The 19,086-nt window shown below is 38.5% G+C and overlaps 1 long non-coding RNA gene across 1 annotated transcript in view; it reads right to left on the bottom strand.

Annotated features, from left to right (window-relative positions):
* The window catches only part of LOC113933517, a 74,223-nt gene that overhangs the window by 54,253 nt on the left and 884 nt on the right, over positions 1-19,086 (bottom strand). The window lies entirely within an intron of this gene.

Raw genomic sequence — 19,086 nt, 5'->3', positions numbered from 1 at the left:
GCATCTTCTTCATTAGAATATATCCCCTTGAGGCAGTTGAAACAATCTCTTGTTCATCATGGGTTTCCTAGTGTCTACTGCCTGGGATATAATAAGCAATAAATAGATCCTAATAGGAGTAAAAGGTCCATTTTTGGACCTGATCTAAATTTCTTGAATGGCTTTCCTTTGACACTGCTTCACTTGTAACATGTTTCTACTGCATTGACCCCCGAAGGATTGCAATATAACAAGTTTAGAGGGTATGTAGGGTTTATTTACCTAAGTCTATAGCTGAACCTTACTTTTGTATACAGGCCATGATAATCGCATATTTCTCAAAAAACAAAACAATGAATGCAGAGATAAGAAAGTGTTGAGGGGCGCCTGGGTGGCTCAGTCATTAAGGGTCTGCCTTCGGCTCAGGTCATGGTCCCAGGGTCCTGGGATCAAGCCCCGCATTGGGCTCCCTGCTCAGCGGGAAGCCTGCTTCTCCCTCTCCCACTCCCCCTGTTTGTGTTCCCTCTCTTGTTTTGTCTCTCTCTGTCAAATAAATAAATAAAATCTTAAAAAAAAAAGTATTGAGAAAAGCCTGAGGGCCATCAGAAGACATGGGTGTGTATCTCAGTACTATCACATACGAGTCTTGTGTAAATAATAGATGATTATAGAAATATTCATTTTCACTAACTGATAGAAACTGGCCTTCTCTCACACACATTACAGTTTCTCTGAGGCAAGAGGAGAGTAGATATGAGAAATGTCATACTTTTAGGAAGTTTTATAAAAATGGAAGAAAATTAGGAAAACTGTTTTGCACTTAGTTTTTGTTTCATACTCTGTTTATTTTTCTAATACATTTCTTTAGAAAGAATATGATAATAAAAGACCTAAAGGGGGAAATGGAGGTCTGTTATTAAGTTGTATTAGGAGCACATTTAACTTTTCACTAGATTGATAGGGAAAAAACTTGTTTCCACTCTCAGCTTTATTCTCAGTTATATTTTACACTGAATTTATGCTATTTAATAACTATTTTAAAACTAATAAAGTACTTAAAGGTGTATATATTTTCCTATTGGCTTCTATAAAAACTTTGTTTAAATAAATGATCTGTTTTTATATTCTAAAAAAAAAATTTAGTAAAATCATCATCAAGAAAAAAAATCAAGTCTTTCCTCAGGAGAAAAAAGTAAATTGATGGCTTAAAAGAAAAACTAATACATTCATTGAGTCATATTTCATCAAAGCAAAAAAATCCTGCTTCCATGAACAACTTTAGTAAAATTCTTGTCTAGTTTACATAGAGAACTAGACAGGAAATGTTCAGTAATTTTGATCCCAAACTATTCAAAATACATAATAAGTGAATTATTTTATTGATATTTTCCCATCATTTTGAAAGTAAAAACTGTAGTCAAATCAATTTTCCTGATTAAACCAATTACTTGGTTCATTGTATCACTGTTTGTTTTGGTATCATAGAGATAAGGAATTTCAGAAAAGAATTTAAAATCTGTAAGAGTTGTTGTGATCTACCCTGAAAAATACCAGGTTTGTTTGACTGTAAATTTAAGATCAAGGCTGAAGAGCCCTGGCATCTCCTACGAGAACATATGAGCAGGTCTGGCTTTTGTCAATGAAGCACAAATAACCTAGGTCATATAAACATGCTGAGCAACTGTACGTGGGGCTGCCCTAAAATAGCAATAGCATACCAGTTTTACTGAATATCCCAAAAAAGGATAAACAACATTAAATGCCCCTAATTAGGGAGGGTTAAAAATAAAATATTATAATTAGAAAAAGAAGTATTTTTAATCGAAGAGATACTGCTCAAGGCATCTATAAAGTGATTATGAAATGATTTTATAAGCAGTGGCAGAAGAGCAATAAAATGTGAGTTCACAATCAGAAAAATAATTGAGAATAACTGCAGCCAAGTTCAGAGAACTAGAGTCACAGCGCTGGGAATTAATTGGTATGAATATTGTTCATTGACCTAGGCTATGTTGAGAATTTGTATTTAGATTTTAATACCTCTATGTCACTAAGAAATAGACAAACTAAGGAACAAGGTTTTTCTGAACTGCGGTGCCACTCTGGGCAAGCAGATAAGAAATTTGCAGAAGCTCAGTTGGAGAAGAGATTAATGCAAAAGAAGCTTGCTTAGAATTTAATTCTTGGGATGGCTACAGAGGAAGAAAGGAAAGAAGGGAGGAAGTTTTGATGGAGAAGGTTTTGAGAGAGAGGTGTTGCAGGGAAAACCTTTCTAAATCTGTGACTCTTAAATGGTGTAATTAGGGGGAAAAATATATATATATAAAATATAATTTTCCTGCACTATTCTTTGAACATTATTGCTTAAACTTTGACTATATAAAACCCAGATAATTAGCTGAAAGTAATGTAACTTGTTTAGAATTAAAGTAAATTCAGTAGTCCATCACCCAGCCACCCCATCCCTCCCACCCCTACCACTCCAGCAACCCTCAGTTTGTTTCCTAAGATTAAGAATTCCTCTGAAACAAATAATACATTATACGTTAAAAAAAAAAAAAAAGAAGAAGATAGATGAACCATGAGAGACTATGGACTCTGAGAAACAAACTGAGGGTTCTAGAGGGGAGGGGGGTGGGGGGATGGTTTAGCCCGGTGATGGGTATTAAGGAGGGCACAGAGTGCATGGAGCATTGGGTGTTATACACAAACAATGAATCATGGAACACTACATCAAAAACGAATGATATAATGTATAGTGACTAACATAACATAATAAAATAAAATTTTTTTTAAAAAAAGGGAATTCATTAATTTCTTTTTTAATAAAAATTTTTAACCAATCCATAATCTGTTGGTTGGGATTTAACAGTTCTCAGATCCAATCTGAATGGCTCTGTTCTGTACTAAGCTTTATATCTCAGACCAACTCACTATTAATGGCATTAAAGAGGCCAAGGACAAAATCCAGAAACCTCGGATATGTTCCTTTAAAGATTTATTTCAAATTACAGAGAAGCATCCCTGATTTATCAAAAATGGTTACAAGGAGGAAAGCAGAAAGAAATAGAAAGTATTTGATATCACAGTTTTGACACAGTAACAAGAATTTTATGTCGTATTTTGATAAAACCTTAAATGAAACCCACTACTTTAAAAAATCATTCAATAATGTATGCCGCAAACACCTTCATCTCTACCCACATCTAAATCCCATTCTTAAATTTCACCATTAAGACATGGTTAAATTTGTGAAATGAAGTGAGACTTGGGAAGCTGGTAGGGTCAGGAATAGGGAGGGGAGCAGATGAAGCTCTACCTGGAGATAGGAGGAGAGACTAGGTGTTGCTCAGGTAAAGCTCAGGGACAGTGGGGGTCAGAGATGGGCTGAGGGTCATAAAGGGGTAGGCTATCATGAATATTAATCCATATTGAAACCATTACCCACATGGTTCAGTTGGGAACAGTGTTGTATTCGTAGAAGAACAGGAAAATAAGAATTCTGATTTTTATTTATGTTGTTTCCCAAATCTTAAGGGCAATTCCAATTCTGCATAATGCTCTCCATGTGTAGAGTGGGTGAGAGCCTTCTCTAGTGTACATGAAAAGGGCAAAGTCTAAGAACAGTCATATATTATTAATTTTCAGCTAGCCACCCATACATTACATGGTAACTTTAAAAGATGAGTACCTAAATTTTGTGGTTGCAAAATCAATATGAAAGTCTATATGTCCATGACAACTAAATAATTGTCATGTTGGGAGCCTGGGTGGCTCAGTTGGTTAAGCGACTGCCTTTGGCTCAGGTCATGATCCTGGAGTCCTGGGATCGAGTCCCGCATCAGGCTCCCCGCTCAGCGGGGAGTCTGCTTCTCCCTCTGACCCTGCCCCCTCTCATGTGCTCTCTCTCTCTCTCTCTCATTCTCACTCTCTCAAATAAATAAATAAAATCTTTAAAAAAAAATAATTGTCATGTTGAAATATCACTACTCAAGAGAAGAGGATGAGGGTAAAAATCCATTAGAAAAACTAGAATGAATTTGTCTCTTTACGCCACACGGTAATGAATCTACATAGTTAAGAGACAAAACCAGCAGCTCCCTCGCTGTGATCTATTGAAAGTCAGCCCTCGACACAAGGGTTTGTAAAAATAAACAACAAAAAAAAGAAGATACAAAACCACTGACATAGAGAGAGGGTTATAAAGATGTTTTATCCTGGGGGCCTGGGCGGCTCAGTTGGTTAAGCATCTGACTCTTGATCTCAGCATTGTGAGTTCAAATCCAGGGCTGGGCTCCAAGCTGCATGGAGCCTACTTAAAAAATATAAAAATAAATAAAGATGTTTCATCCTATCAAAGCATTATCTTGTGTCCAAAATTTGCTAATGCGATCAATCTTAAATATAACTCTGCATCAGCTACTCTCTTATTTAGGTACTTTGTAATAGCAGTACTCCACATTCATTAGCAAATTATGTATTAATCAGCTTTGCAGAAGTGATAAGCAACTCAAAAGTCTCAGTGGCTCAACGACAAACATTAAATTTTCCTTGTGTAACATATCGATGATTGTGGGTCATCTGCCATGGCTCTGTTCCACATAGCTGCCTCTCAGAGCACCCAGGATTAAGAATCAGTCCTTATCTGGGACATGCACTCTCGTTGCAGGAAGCTGGACACATGCAATGGTTCTTAAATCTTCTGCCTGAATGAAGTAAACATTTCATCTGCTCATATTTCGGTAGCCAAAGCAAGTCACATGAGCAAGCCCAACATAATGGACTGGGCATGTAAACTCATCCTATAGAAGGCACTGTAAGTCACTTCCAAATGGTGGGTTATATCATCCTTTTACAAGAAAGGGAAGTATGCAACTGGGATTGATAACACAGAAACTTTATACTGTAAGCTTTGGGGAGTTAATGAATGGTTTCTATAAGTAAGGGTAGCAGCAGATTCACGTTTGTGTTAGACTGATCACCATAGCAAATTTTGAAGGGAAAAGAATGCTTCCAGGACAAGGTAAGACATTTTCACAGCTCCTATCTACTTCAGTAGTTCGGTTTTCTTGGTGATCATTCAGGCTCACTTGTTCATGTCTTTCTATTCTACTGAAAGTACACCCTGAAAGGCACCCATAACCCATGATTTCCCTTTACAATCCATCCATGTCTTATCTTCATATTCTTCACTATTTGACATTGTTGATCACATTCTCTTTAAATCTCTCTCATCCCTTGGATTTTAGGACATAACTCTCTCCTGCCTCCTGTCTGGCCCCTCTTGTTTACTTTAAGGGTTCTTTTCGCTTCTCTTGCAAAATGGTGTGGTTCTTTTGAGTGCCATCCTTGGCTACAATTATCTTTCTTCTATACGTGCTCAGTCTGTATTCTCTCATCCATAACTTTAACTGTCTCCAGAGTTACAATAGTTTCATGGCTGTGATTCTAACCCTGATCCTGCTCCTGACCTTCAAATTCATGATTCCCTCCTAAGGCATTTCCCTAAATAGTCCATGTTTCCATGAGCCTCCAGAACTTCATAGTCATGTACTTCTATCTGAACTATCTTTCCCCTTTACAGTCTAACCGTTATTTATATTTTTATAGTCAACTTAAATATTTCCTCTCTAGATAGCTTGCTCCCACTCCCCTTTGTGCGTTGACAGGCTTTTCAGTGAGAGTCCTTTGCCCAGCTCCATCATGGCACTCAACACACTGCTAGTTTGCTTGCTTCTGTCCCCTTTTAAAAACTCAGATCCTTTAAGGAAAAGACTGTTACTTGTTTTTGTATATGTGGCAACAACCCCATGTCTAGCACATACCAAATCCTCGAAAATGTTTTATTTAAATGATTGGATGAATAAAGAATGAGAGAGTTAGTGAGAGATAGGTGAGATTCCTTTGACTCAGGAGATAAGTTTGGAGACAGAAAAAGTCAAGGAATCTTATCTATGATATATATATATATATATTTTTTTAAAGATTTTATTTATTTATTTGACACAGAGAGAAAGTACAAGCAGGGGGAGGGGCAGAGGGAGAGGGACAATCAGACTTCCCGCTGAGCAGGGAGCCCTATGTGGGGCTGGATCCCAGGACCCTGGGATCGTGACCTGAGCCAAAGGCAGACACTTAACCAGCTGAGACACTCAGGTGCCCCTTTATGATATTTTTTTAGAAAAGTTCAAGGTTACAATGTCTGCTACAAAGGTAATAAAATCTAGGACACCTTATGAGAATTTTTTTTAAATGTGAAGTTTCATTTTCATAATAACCTAAAAATTAATTTTACTCAAATTTTGTAAATGATCTACTTATAACCAGATATTCATGTGTTTTTATTGTTCACGTTTTCATTTGTGTTTATGACCATGTTGTTGTAAAGTGGAACTATTTTAATTATTCCTGGCTTTATCAGACAGGGATTCATTCAGAGAATCGGGGCCGTTAGGGACCTGTCTATGAGTCTGTCTATCTATCTATCTATCTATCTATCTATCTATCTATCTATCTGTCTGTCTATGGATTTGTTATAGAGATTGGACCCTACACAATTGTAGGAGCTGGTTAAAAACAGTCTCTATAAGTCTGTTGTCTTTCTATCCAGTGCTGGAGCTTGACATCCACGAGGCAAGCAGTCAGGAAGAGAAGATGGATGTAAAGTCAGGGAGACCAAGAGTAAACTAACACCCATAAGCACGAGCAAGAATCTGCAAAGTTGGACTGAAACTGATGTCAGTTTTTGTTCCTCTGCCCTTAGTGATATGGGTATCATATCACTGGGGTGGTTAGGGGACTCCACCATGAAGCTAAGCAAATACATCTGTCCCAGGAGTCAGAGAAGCTATGGGAGGATCTAACGGGAGGTGGAAGAGTTATAGACCCAGCACCTGGCTTACACGAGTTGCGTGAGCCAGCCTATAAGTGATGATGTACATGAGCTACAAAATAATTGCTGCTTCACTCCTGCCTTCCAAATCTTGCACAAGAATATCCCTTGTGGTTTACCCTAACCACAGACATACAAGAAAGGTCATTCTGGGAAATGTAGTTCAAGCTAGCCAAGTTGACACATTGCAAAGCCACCACACTGGCTTATGAAAATTAAGTTATGTGTGTTTGCCAAATGACATCACAGCCTAGTGTATTTATTGCATTTTTTTGTGTGTTCTATTTTTTGGGCATTAAGTCACAGAATTATTACAAGCCAGTGCTGTAGGGACTGTTATTGTTCCCTTTTTCCAGATGTGGAAACTGAAACACAAAATGGTTAAGTAACTTGCCTGAGGTCATAGATCCAATAAGTAGTAGCAGAAGGAGGATTTAAACCACCTGGGAAATACAGCTCGAGAGCCTCTGCCCTTACCCATTACGCTTTGTCACCTCTCTTTGAGACAATGGGAGAAAAGCTCCAGCAGAACTGATTCAACAGACGGCAAAATGTAGTCTAAGCCTGTCAAATGCAAAATGACCTGGGCCATAGCAATCAGCACTGATTTTCCATTGTGCACAACACAACATTGTTCATCTGATTAAATTAATGATTGAAATCTTGCTTGAGTTTACTTTTTATAGATTTAATATTTTGGTTTCATGCTATATAAAAGCTATAGTGAAGTGTAAGGAATTTATATATCATTTATATTTGCATATATAATTTTTATGATGAAAATAATTAAAATCTGGGATGGCTGGGTGGCTCAGTCAGTTAAGCGTCTGTCTTTGGCTCAGGTCATGATCCAGGGGTCCTGGGAAAGAGTTCCACATTGTGCTCCTTGCTCCGTGGGGAGCCTGCTTCTCCCTCTGCCCTCGTTCCCCCTACTTGTGCTCTCTTTCTCTCTCTGACAAATAAATAAATAAAATCTTTAAAAAAAAAAGAAAAACAAAAAAATTATAATCAATAGGACTCTCAAATAGTGAACGCTCTAATTCATCTTGAGGCAAGCTGGGCTATTTCTGAGAAAGAAAGATGTGACGAGCCAACATCTCTGAGTATATCACTAATAAATTAAAGGATGAACAAGGGCACTAAAAATAAATAAAATGAATCATTAGTTAAGCCCGTAGAGAAATGTTTTTTAAAAACCCGCAATCCCAGGGCTCCTGGGTTGAGCAGTTGGTTAAAGTGCCTGACTCTTGGTTTCAGCTCAGGTTGTGATCTTAGGGTCCTGATTTCAGGGTCTGGAGATTGAGCTGAGCATCGGGGCTCTGTGCTCAGCTCAGAGAGATTCTCTCTCCCTCTGGCTCTCCCCACCTCTAAAATGAATAAATCTTTAAAAAAAAAAAAAACAATAAACCTCAGTCCCTACTATATGAAAGATGTTTTTGACAGATGATACTAAGTTCATGAATTAAATGTACATGCAGATCTCCTTGTCCAATAAAAAAAAAGCCAGATTTTCACAACAAAATGCTTCCTCTTTGTCTCTGGGGGCAGATTTTTAAAATGTCCCAAATGTGCTCTTGGAGGCAAAAGGAGTGGGAATCAAGGTACGTCAGGATGATCATGGTTGTCTGGCTGGGGGCCTTCTGAGACTGTCCTTGTGCAATTCTCTGTGTAATCCAGCATTTGAAAATTAAAACGCATTTGGAGTTTTCTGTGACCATGGCTTTGCATTGCACAAGTCCTGAACTGCTTTCAATCACTTAACCACTTCCCCCTTCCATGGGTTGCCTCCATTTCCTTTATAGTGCATCATGTGCTAGGAGAGGCATCTTGTCTGTAATGCGTGTCTCACCTGCCAAAGGCCGTGGAACCACACTTGGCACCGAGTCTGCTCCTAACAGACTCACCACGGCTCTATCCTGAAAATCTAATTTGAAATCCTGAAACTACAATTATCTAAAAATACATTCAGCTTTAGATAAAGTGTATTTTCCCAAAACTATTTTTATTTTTATTTTTTTAAGATTTATTTATTTATTTGAGAGAGGGAGAAAGAGCACGGGGGATGGGGCAGAGGAGAGAATGTCCAAGTGGGGCTGGATCTCACAAGCCATGAGATCAGGACCTGAGCTGAATCCAAGAATCGGATGCTTAACTGACTGAGCCACCCAGGCACTCCCCAAAACTGGTTTATTAAAAGCCTTGCCTGCAGATCACCTGCCCGCCCTCGCCCTAGATCATCTCTTGGCCTGTGTTAGATTCTGCCTGCCTCAAACACAGGTCCTGCCAAGCCCATCTTCTGCCTTGCCTGCTGTTTGGAATCTTCTCTCATCTTTTATGGAATCCCTGTCAATTCCCCACAAAACTCTCACTTTTTTTTTAATCTCCCCTCAATCAAATCAGCTCCCTCTCTTCTCACCAAACCCTGACAATCCCCATCCACTGATGTCTATCCTACTTCAAAACACTCTGGATGTACATGCACTTTCTCAACTTTTATTTTAGTCTCAGAGAAATAGTCACCAACTCAGATGAAATCCTTTCCTCACTCCATCAGGCACTTAATTGTTTTTCTCTCAGTGCACCCATACTCTGGCTTAGATTTCTTCTTTCATTTTCTCCATTTATTTCTCTCCTTCTCCTTTCTTCTTCTTCTTCTTCTTCTTCTTCTTCTTCTTCTTCTTCTTCTTCTTCTTCTTCTTCTTCTTCTTCTTCTTCTTCTTCTTCTTCTCCTTCTTCTTCTTCTCTTCCTTCCCCTCCTCCTCCTCCCCTCCCCCCTCCCCTCCCCCCCCTCCTTCTAACTTGACACAAGGTATTACTATTGCCTCTTGTAAAAGTTTAAAGTCCTGGGTTCCAATGTTTTCTCATCTGCATTGTGTTAATGTGTTAATAAGTCATAATAAAATATAACATAGTTTGATAAGATCTAGCACACAGAATGCTTACTATGTGCCAGGCACTCTTTTAAGAGTGAACATATATTAATTTTTTAATTATGCAAAAGAGTGGTGAAATAATTTCTAGCAAATTATGTAGCCATTGAAAATAAGGAAGTCTAGGGGCACCTGGGTGGCTCAGTCAGTTAAGGATCTGCCTTCAGCTCAGGTCATGATCTGAGGGGCTCCCTGTTCAGTGGGGAGTCTGCTTCCCCTCTCCCTCTGCCCCTCCTCCCCCTGCCCATGCTCTCTCTCTCAAATAAATAAAATCTTAATAAATGAATAAATAAGGAGATATAATAATATGAAACTATATTGATGACATAATATTAAGTAGAAAATCAAGTTGCAGAACAAAACATGTAGCATGATCACCTACATTAAAACTATATGCTAGATATATAAATAATAGCTCTTGTTCTTCCTCTCTCTCTACACATGGTTTGAAGTCTTACAAAGCATGTATTTATATATCCATATAGTTTAAAAGACATTTTAAAACAAAGTTACACATTTAAAAACAAAATAAATAGGAAAAAATAACTATATAAAAACAATGATTTTAACAAGCATACCAGAACTGGAAATTTAAGTAAATTAGTGTTATATTCATGAAAATAGAAACTTGGCTAGGTAGGGTTGGTGGCTCAGTTGGTTGAGCGTCTGCCTTCGGCTCAGATCATGATTCTGGGATCCTGGGATCAAGTCCCGCATAGGGCTCCTTGCACAGAGAGGAGCCTGCTTCTCCCTCTGCCTGCCGCTCCCCCTGCTTGTGCTCTCTCTCTCTCTCTCTGACAAATGGATAAATAAAGTCTTTAAGAAAAAAAAGAAAGAAAAAAAAGGATACTTGGCTAGGTATTATCCTTATTCCAATCACGATTAAAAAAACATTTTTGATAAACACCATTAAGAATTGCCAACTAAGGGGGCGCCTGGGTGGCTCAGTTGGTTGAGCGACTGCCTTCGGCTCAGGTCATGATCCTGGAGTCCCGGGATCAAGTCCCACATCAGGCTCCCTGCTTAGCGGGGAGTCTGCTTCTCCCTCTCCCACTCCCCTTGCTTGTGTTCCTGCTCTCGCTATCGCTAACTCTCTAAAAATAAATAAAATCTTTAAAAAAAAAAAAAGAATTGCCAACTAAACCAACATCGTGTTTTTCTTTTTTTGTTATTATGTTCAGTTAGCCATTGTATAGTACATAATTAGTTTTTGAGGTAGTGTTCAATGATACATTAGTTAAGTATAACACCCAGTACTCATCAGAGAGGGAGGCAACATTGTGTTTTTCTGAATATCCCCGATGAGAGTATAGATTTCTAATTTGGGGATTTTTTTTAACTAGGCAGTGGCATTTGTCATCGTGGCTGATGAATGAAATTGCCACTGAGCCTGGATAATGCCGATTTTAGTCAAAACTGTCACAGACTTGTCTCTCATTCAGAGCACTATATATTTTTTGTTGTTTTTCTTGGGGGGGGTAGCAAAGCAAGGTTTATTGAGCGATAGCAAAGTGATAGTACAAAGCTCCCAAGGAGGGAGGGGACCCGAGGAGGTTGCCCCAAAGCACTGTAATTTTTTTTAAGATTTCATTTATTTGAGAAGAGAGTGAGCGAGAGAGAGCACAATCAGAGTGAAGGGCAGAGGGAGAAGCCGACTCCCCGTTGATCAGGGAGCCCAATGTGGGACTCAATCCCAGGACCCCGGGATCATGACCTGAGCTGAAGGCAGATACTTAACTAACTGAGCTGCCCAGGCGCCCAAGCACTGTAATTTTTAAAGGATGTTTTACAGGTAACAGTTCACTCCTTTTATAGGATATAGACACCTCAAAATGTTTCCAAAGTCTATTTCAAAATAATAAGCTTACTTAGGCTCTGTGGGAAGAAATCTGCATACTTACCAAAATTTCACTGCTGAGGTTCCATTCTTATAGTTAGCTGCCAATTGGAATAAATCTCTAAAACTTTTCAGTAATTTCACCAGTGGTAGAAGTTACTAGAAAATGCTTTACTTATCACCTGAAATTTTTCTTCTTCCTTCTTTTAACAGTACATCTGTCATTTTATCTCTGTAAGTAACTTTTGAATGTAAAGTATCTCACATACTTTATAAGTTATTCTTGCATTGGAATGAAAATAACCATTTATTATTTTTGCCTATAATTACCGTCACAATGAATATCAGATCTTAAAAGTGTTGTTACGGGACGCCTGGGTGGCTCAGTTGGTTAAGCAACTGCCTTCAGCTCAGGTCATGATCCCAGCATCCTGGGATGGAGTCCCACATCAGGCTGTCTGCTCCACGGGGAGCCTGCTTCTCCCTCTGCCTCTGTCTCTCATAAATAAATAAATAAATAAATAAATAAATAAATAAATAAATAAAAGAAACGCAACAGATTTAAAAAAAAAGTGTTGTTACTTCAAGTTGAAAATCCAGTACAGCAACACTCACAACTTCCTTCCCCACCTCCAACTTGTATCTGCACAGAGGCTTAGCTGCATCTCTTTCATTCAATAAGAGGGTAACTCCCTCTGGTCCAAGATTAATCTCCCAACCCTCTCAGAAACTTGTTCCACTATTTAGATCTGTTCATCACTATCAACAGCCCCTCTTTTCACCCAGCTTTTGCTCCTCATCATTTAAATTTAAGTCAAGTCTCTCCCATAGAAACTTGAGAGACAGAAACAGAGAGACAAAGACAATGTCTATGGAGAGAGATAGAAGGCCTAGATCCTTATATCACTTTCCAGTTTCTGACCAATCATTTGCTTCCATTTTTAAAGCAATCTTCATCTCTTAAGTTATTCACTCTCACATTCTTCTCAAGCCATAGCATTGAGGGCTTGGCCTCAGTCACTCCAGTGTAAGTTTTTGTGATGGTCACTAATGACCATCCATTTTTCTAAACCCAAGGGATCATTTTCAGGCATCTTACCTGAATTTCTCAGCATCATATATTTTGCAACTCTTCACTGCATTTTTCTTGAAACTCTTACTTTGGCTTCTGTGAAATCACACTCTTCCTGTTCTCCTTTTACCTCCAGTTCCTTTTTGTGTATTTTGGACACACGTCATTTAAACTTGATGCTCTACAGAATTCCATCATGGGCCCCTCTCTCTTCTTGATCTATACACTTACCCTGATCATCTCTTCCTTGGTTAAGGCCTCAACTAATTTTTCTACCTTTTGGCATCCTAACCTTCGGGACTAAGCTGACCTTTGTCCCCTGAATGCCAGTCTGAACTCATCCCGTGACTCCACAGACTCTTATTCTCTATGTTCCCCCCTTTTGGCCAACGGCACCGCCGAGTTGCCCAGATAAAAAACATGGAGTCCTCCTAGAACTTTTCTCTTCCCTCATTTCCCATATCTATTAACCTTTAAGTTTTGCCAATTCTATTTATTAAGTGCTTCTTAAATATTACTTTAGTGCTTTTTCACTTCTTATCTAGATTCCTATCATAGTCTCACTGGACCTCTGCCTTTAGTTTTATTGCTTCCAACATAACTTCCCTAATGCCATCACAACAAACTTTCTAACGCACAAATCAGTAACTCCCTACCAATTTCTAGATAAAATCCAAACCTAAGGCTGTACAAAATCTGGTCCCTCACTACCTCCCTTCCCAGTCTTATCTTCTGTCTAAATGCCACAGGCATCCTAAGATCTGGCCACAGTCAACAATCTGTAGTTTCGTAAACATGCCATACTTTCTCTTCCCATACCTTTCCATTATTTTCCCTTTCTCCTTTCTTCTCAGTTAAGTCTTTCTTCTTTGAAAACATCTGTTTCACTTCTATCAAAATTTATCTTATTGGAAACTCCCTAACCCCATTACCCAGAATTAAAATAGGCGAGTTCCTTCGGGAATCCATAGATCTTTGCCTCCCTTATTACATTTGTTATGCCAGGACTTTTGTTTGCAAGTTCTGAAACTAAACCCAAAACAGGTTTAAAAATAGGGAAGGGGGAATTAAAGAAAATGCATTAAGTTAAAGCCAGTGGAGGGGTGCCTCAGTGGCTCAGTTGGTTAAGCAGCTGACTTCAGCTTGGGTCATGATCTTGAGGTCCTGGGATCAAGCCCCCCATCAGGTGCTCTGCTCAGCAAGGTGTCTGCTTTTCCCCTCTCCTTCCCCCTCTCCCTCTGCCCATTCCCCAGCTTGTATACTCTCTCTCTCTCTCAAATAAATAAATAAAATCTTCTTTTTAAAAAAAGTTAAAGCCAGTGGAAAGACCAGGAAGTAAATTTTAAAGCATAGCTGAATATAGTGGCTTCACCAATGTCCTCAGGAATCCATGTATTTTTCTCCATCTTTATCTTTATTTTTCCCTATGTTGCCCTTATTCTCAAGTAGGCTATCACTGCATGGTAAAAAAGAAGGTCACCAGCTGCTTTCTTAAAATTTCCATCAAAACTCCTAAGATAAAAAAAAAAATCCCAAGATAGCTTCTCATTGAACTAGCTATGGCCACTTGCCTGTTTTACTGAACACTCACATTAGTTAGGACAATGAGATAACCTGACTGACGAGGCCTAGGTCACATACTCACTCTTAGTGCTGGAGTATGAGGTAGAGTCAGTGTCCTCCTAACTATGAACTGAGAATAAGAGAAACTAATCCACCAGAAATGTGCTGGACATAGAAGGGTACATAAGTCTACTATAACTCTTGTCATACTATATTATTATAGTGTGTTTGCTCACTGATTTGTGGGCCTTTTCAGGGTATACATTATGTTTTAACTATGTAATCCAATCACTAAATATACTCATATTAGTGTTCTTGTGAGAACTTCATGAGATAACGTATTTATGATATTTATAATACTATTCAACCATAAAAAAGAATGAAATCTTGCCAATTATGACAAAATGGGTAGACCTAGAGGGCATTATGCTAAGTGAAATAAATCAGACAGAAAAAGACAAATACCGTACAATCTCACTTACATGTGGAATCTAAAAACAGAAAACCAAAACCAAAAGTAAACACAACAAAACAGACAAAACAAAAGCCAAGCTCTTAGAAAAAGAGAACAAATTGGTGGATGCCACAGGCAGGCGGAGATGGGCGAAATGGGTAAAGGGTGTCAAAGGGTACAAACTTCCAGATATAGAATAAATAAGTTATGGGGATGTAATATGTAGCATGGTGACTATAGTTAACAATACTGTGTTGTATATTTGAAAGTTGCTAAGAGAATAAATCTTAAAAGTCCTCATCACAAGAAAAAATATTTTATAATGGTATGGTTATAGATGTTGACTGGCATTGTGGTGATTATTTTACAATATATACAAATATTGAATCATTATGTTGTGCACAATGCTATATGTCAATTATATCTCAATAAAAAGCACTTATCACATATACAGATACACAACAGACAATAAATATTAGCTATCATTACTGATATTATTGTTTCACATATAGAGTGAAAAGGGTAGTATGAAATAAGCTTTGTTTGTATAGTCAATGTACAGAAAAGGCCATATGCATGATTGTCATAAGACACAATATTTTCTCCTTCAAGTTACAGAAAGTCCACCCAAGAGTGAAATAAACTTAAGAGCATTTTTAATCTCACAATAGCAAGGAGTCTAGAAGCCATGTGGCTATAAGGAAACGGTTAAATCCGTGGCTAAAACAAGTAATCAAGGATCCAAAGTATTGCCATCTTTCTGTTTTGTCATGCTCAAAGGGTGAGTTAGTTCTCTTCATGGTCACAAGAGATTGATGAAGCTCCTAGCAGCACGTCCTCACATACCAGTGGCGTAAAGGCAGAAAAAGGGATATTCTGTTTCCAAGGATTCCTCTTTTTAAAAACAAAGAGTCTTCTCAGAATCCTTCCTTTCCCAAGCCAATTACTGCTACTTATCATTGGTCAGAATTGGATCAGAGTGAGACCACTTCAATTCTCAAAGGACTAAGCAAGACGTTTTCAAAGGAGGAGGGTGTGTTTTCTAACATTTTGGGGACCCTGTCAATATGAAGGCAGAGGTAGGGAGGGGAGGGTGTACATAGCTTTGGTGCTGGCAAAAAATGAAGTCTGTACATTTTGTAGGTGTTTCCAAAGTAATACTGTTAGGGAACCTGGACTGGATTGCCTGATGGAAGAACCAAGCAGCACTCGGAGATCTTGGAGGATAGGAGGTTTATTTAACGCCGGCAGGCTCAGAGGAGAGTGATCTCCAGAGGTCTGAGCCCCGAGCACAAACAAATGGGGTAATTTATACACTTCTGCATACTGGGCACACGTCACATGCGCAAAGCGGGGCAGGGAGAGGAAACCGGATTGGCGTCCATGGGAAGCAGAGCAGAGAGAAGAACCCAGAAGAGCCCCAGGGCAGGGGCTGGGACTCCCTTGCTGGCTCCCTCAGCCATCTTAGGACACAGATTTTTCCTTATCAATATGTGCTCATCGTTGCAATGTAAGACATCTGTAGTGTCTATAGTAAAATTACTCTTCTCCCCTTTTAGGCCCTAATTTTATCCCCTAGTACATACACAGTTAGCTTCTTGTTTGCTCAAACAAAAACAGGATCATGCCGGTGAGCTGGCTCCCCACATTGAAACATGCCAAATGTGTTCTATAACATTTTCTTTCTAATAAGTGCATATTCCTTCCACAGTATACCATGCCAGTTATCAATTTTATTGCCTTTCAGGTCGAAGACCACTCTTTGCCCTATTTTGTGATACTGAAGCTGTCTCTCTTTAAACATTTCTTTTTGATAGCTGGCTCAATTTTTAGGGTCTGTCAATAGAGGGTGCTGGAGAGACACCTCAAGGCCAGAGTAGGAAGAAGGGATTTCTCTTCCTGCTTCCTGAGTGTCATTTTGGCATGGCAGCCAGTTGATGGGCCTGGAAAAGGCCTACAAGTGCTTGTATCAGCAGCTCACCTCATGGACACTCTGACAAGGTTTTCTGCCACCCTGAAGGTTGGTCTGGGGACCAACAGTAGTGCCCTTAGCAAGTTTCTTACCACCAGCTGGCTGCATGTTCCTGTGGCAGTCTCACCTTCACTGGAGGTCTGAATCTCAGTCTTGAGCAGAGGGAAGATGCTCTTCTAGATTCTTCCTTCTTTCCTTCCTTCTTCACTCTCCTTCAGCCCAAGGAATAATAGATGCTTTAAGCATTTGCTACTTCTCTACTTCTTACAGTTTTCTTTCTCTCTTTTAGTAGATAACGACCTTTTACTGGTTAGCAATTCTTCATATCAGATTTTCTGTGTTCAAATTACTGTTGTGGTTTCTTTCTTCTCACTGGATTCTGATACTGATGGATATACTACTATTTAATTTAACCATGTCCCAATTCATCCAGTATTTATGGTTTTGCTCGTGTGTCTTGTTTTTCTATTTATTATTTAATAAATATTTATTGAGAACCAACTGTGAGCCACCACTAGTTTAAACACTATTATGTTAATATAATATAATATTATGGTAAACGAGACTAATAAAGTCTTTATGGAGTTTACAGTCTAGAGCAAAGATTCAGATAATAAAAATAAATATAAAACAAAGGATAGTGATAAATGCTGTGAAGAAAATATGAATGTTTAAGAGACTAGAGAGTAAAAATAAATCGGGATAGTGAACTATTGGGGTAAGCAAGATCAAGAAGGCCTCTGAGGAGGTGGCATTTGAACAGAGATCTGAATGATGGGAAAGAGTTAACAACAAACCTCCATTGTGGCTGGATCATGGTGTAAAAGGAGTAGAGTGATAGGTTATGGGGTGGGTAGTCAGCAGATAATGCAGAATAAGGAGGTAATTCTGAAGGTGATGAGAATCCATTGGAATGTCTTAAACAGAGGAATGAAACAATCTACCTTATGTCTTTAGAAAGCCACTGTGGCTGCTGTATAAAAATAAACTCTCCAAATCACTATATTGTATGCCTGAAACAAATGTAACTTTGTGTGTCAACTATACTTTAATAAAAACAAAAAAATATATAATAAACTCTCTGGAGTCAAGAGTAGAGATAGGTTATGCAAGGCTGGAGGCTACTACAGTCATCCACAGAGAGATATTGTTGACTTGGACCAAAATGGCAGCAATGGATGCTGTGAACAGTGAAGGAGAATGAATGTAAGATAGAGCCTATACATGTTGCTGATTAATTATACATGGAGAATGAGAAGTGAGGAAAGAGAAATAACTCCCAGACTGGGGCCTGAGCAAACGATTAACTTAGGCCTTCCATTAGCAGTTCTCAAACTTTTTGGTCTTGGGATACTTTTCTATTTTTAAAAATTATTGAGTAATTTAAAAAATACTTTTGTTTATGTGGGATACACACACACACACATATATGACAAATAAATAAATAAAATCTTTAAAAAAAAGAAAAGTAAACAGTGGGCCTTCTATAGAATAGCACTTAAAAAAAAAGATTTTATTTATTTATTTGTCAGCGAGAAAGAAAGAGAGCACAAGCAGGGGGAGCAGCAGACAGAGGGAGAAGCAGACTCCCTGCTGAGCAAGGACATGGGACTCGATCCCAGGACCCTGTGATCATGACCCGAGTTGAAGGCAGATGCTTAATAGACTGAGCCACCCAGGTGGGCTTAAAATCTTAAAAAAATAAAAAAGAAAGAAAAAGAAAGAAAGAAAGAAAGAAAGAACAAAAGAAAGATAATTGCAGATATTATTCTTTGAAATTATACTAAAACTTGATAAATGGTAGTTTCTGAGGTGAGCTGCAATGTGAACTCTGAAACCATATCAACGAACTTTTCATAGTGTTATATTAAAATCCATTAGTTTACCTTGCACTTTGAATAAATCTTTTATCTATACATGATTTTGGTCTCATGTATGTCCAGGGTTCCCCAGGCCACACTTCGAGAACAACTGGGCCACATAACATTATTCATTAATTTAACAAATATATGTTGAGTTGTTACCCTATGTCAACACTGTTCTATGAGCTAGAAATAGAAAGAAATGATTGAACATGACCCTTTCCTTCTTAGAACTCATGGTTTTGAGCATATTACCCTGGAGGGTTCTTGGCCCTTTAAAGATAATACCTAGGGGACAATTCCTTCCCCAAACAAAAATATTTTGTAAGCCAAAAAATTAAAATCCCAAACCATAGAATAATAGTTACTCTGCAAAGAAAAAGACAAATGGCACTTTCTCAGGTACCTGAGAAAGTATGCAAGTAAATGTAAGGCAATAAAACATGTTTATACACATACTTCCTGTGTTTGCGCTATCTTCCAACATCATGATAAACCGCCCATAGAGATTACTAACTCTGACCT

The sequence above is a fragment of the Zalophus californianus genome, chromosome 10, assembly GCF_009762305.2.
Source record: "Zalophus californianus isolate mZalCal1 chromosome 10, mZalCal1.pri.v2, whole genome shotgun sequence".
Taxonomy (NCBI): domain Eukaryota; kingdom Metazoa; phylum Chordata; class Mammalia; order Carnivora; family Otariidae; genus Zalophus; species Zalophus californianus.
This window is presented reverse-complemented; position numbering and strand designations above follow the sequence as displayed.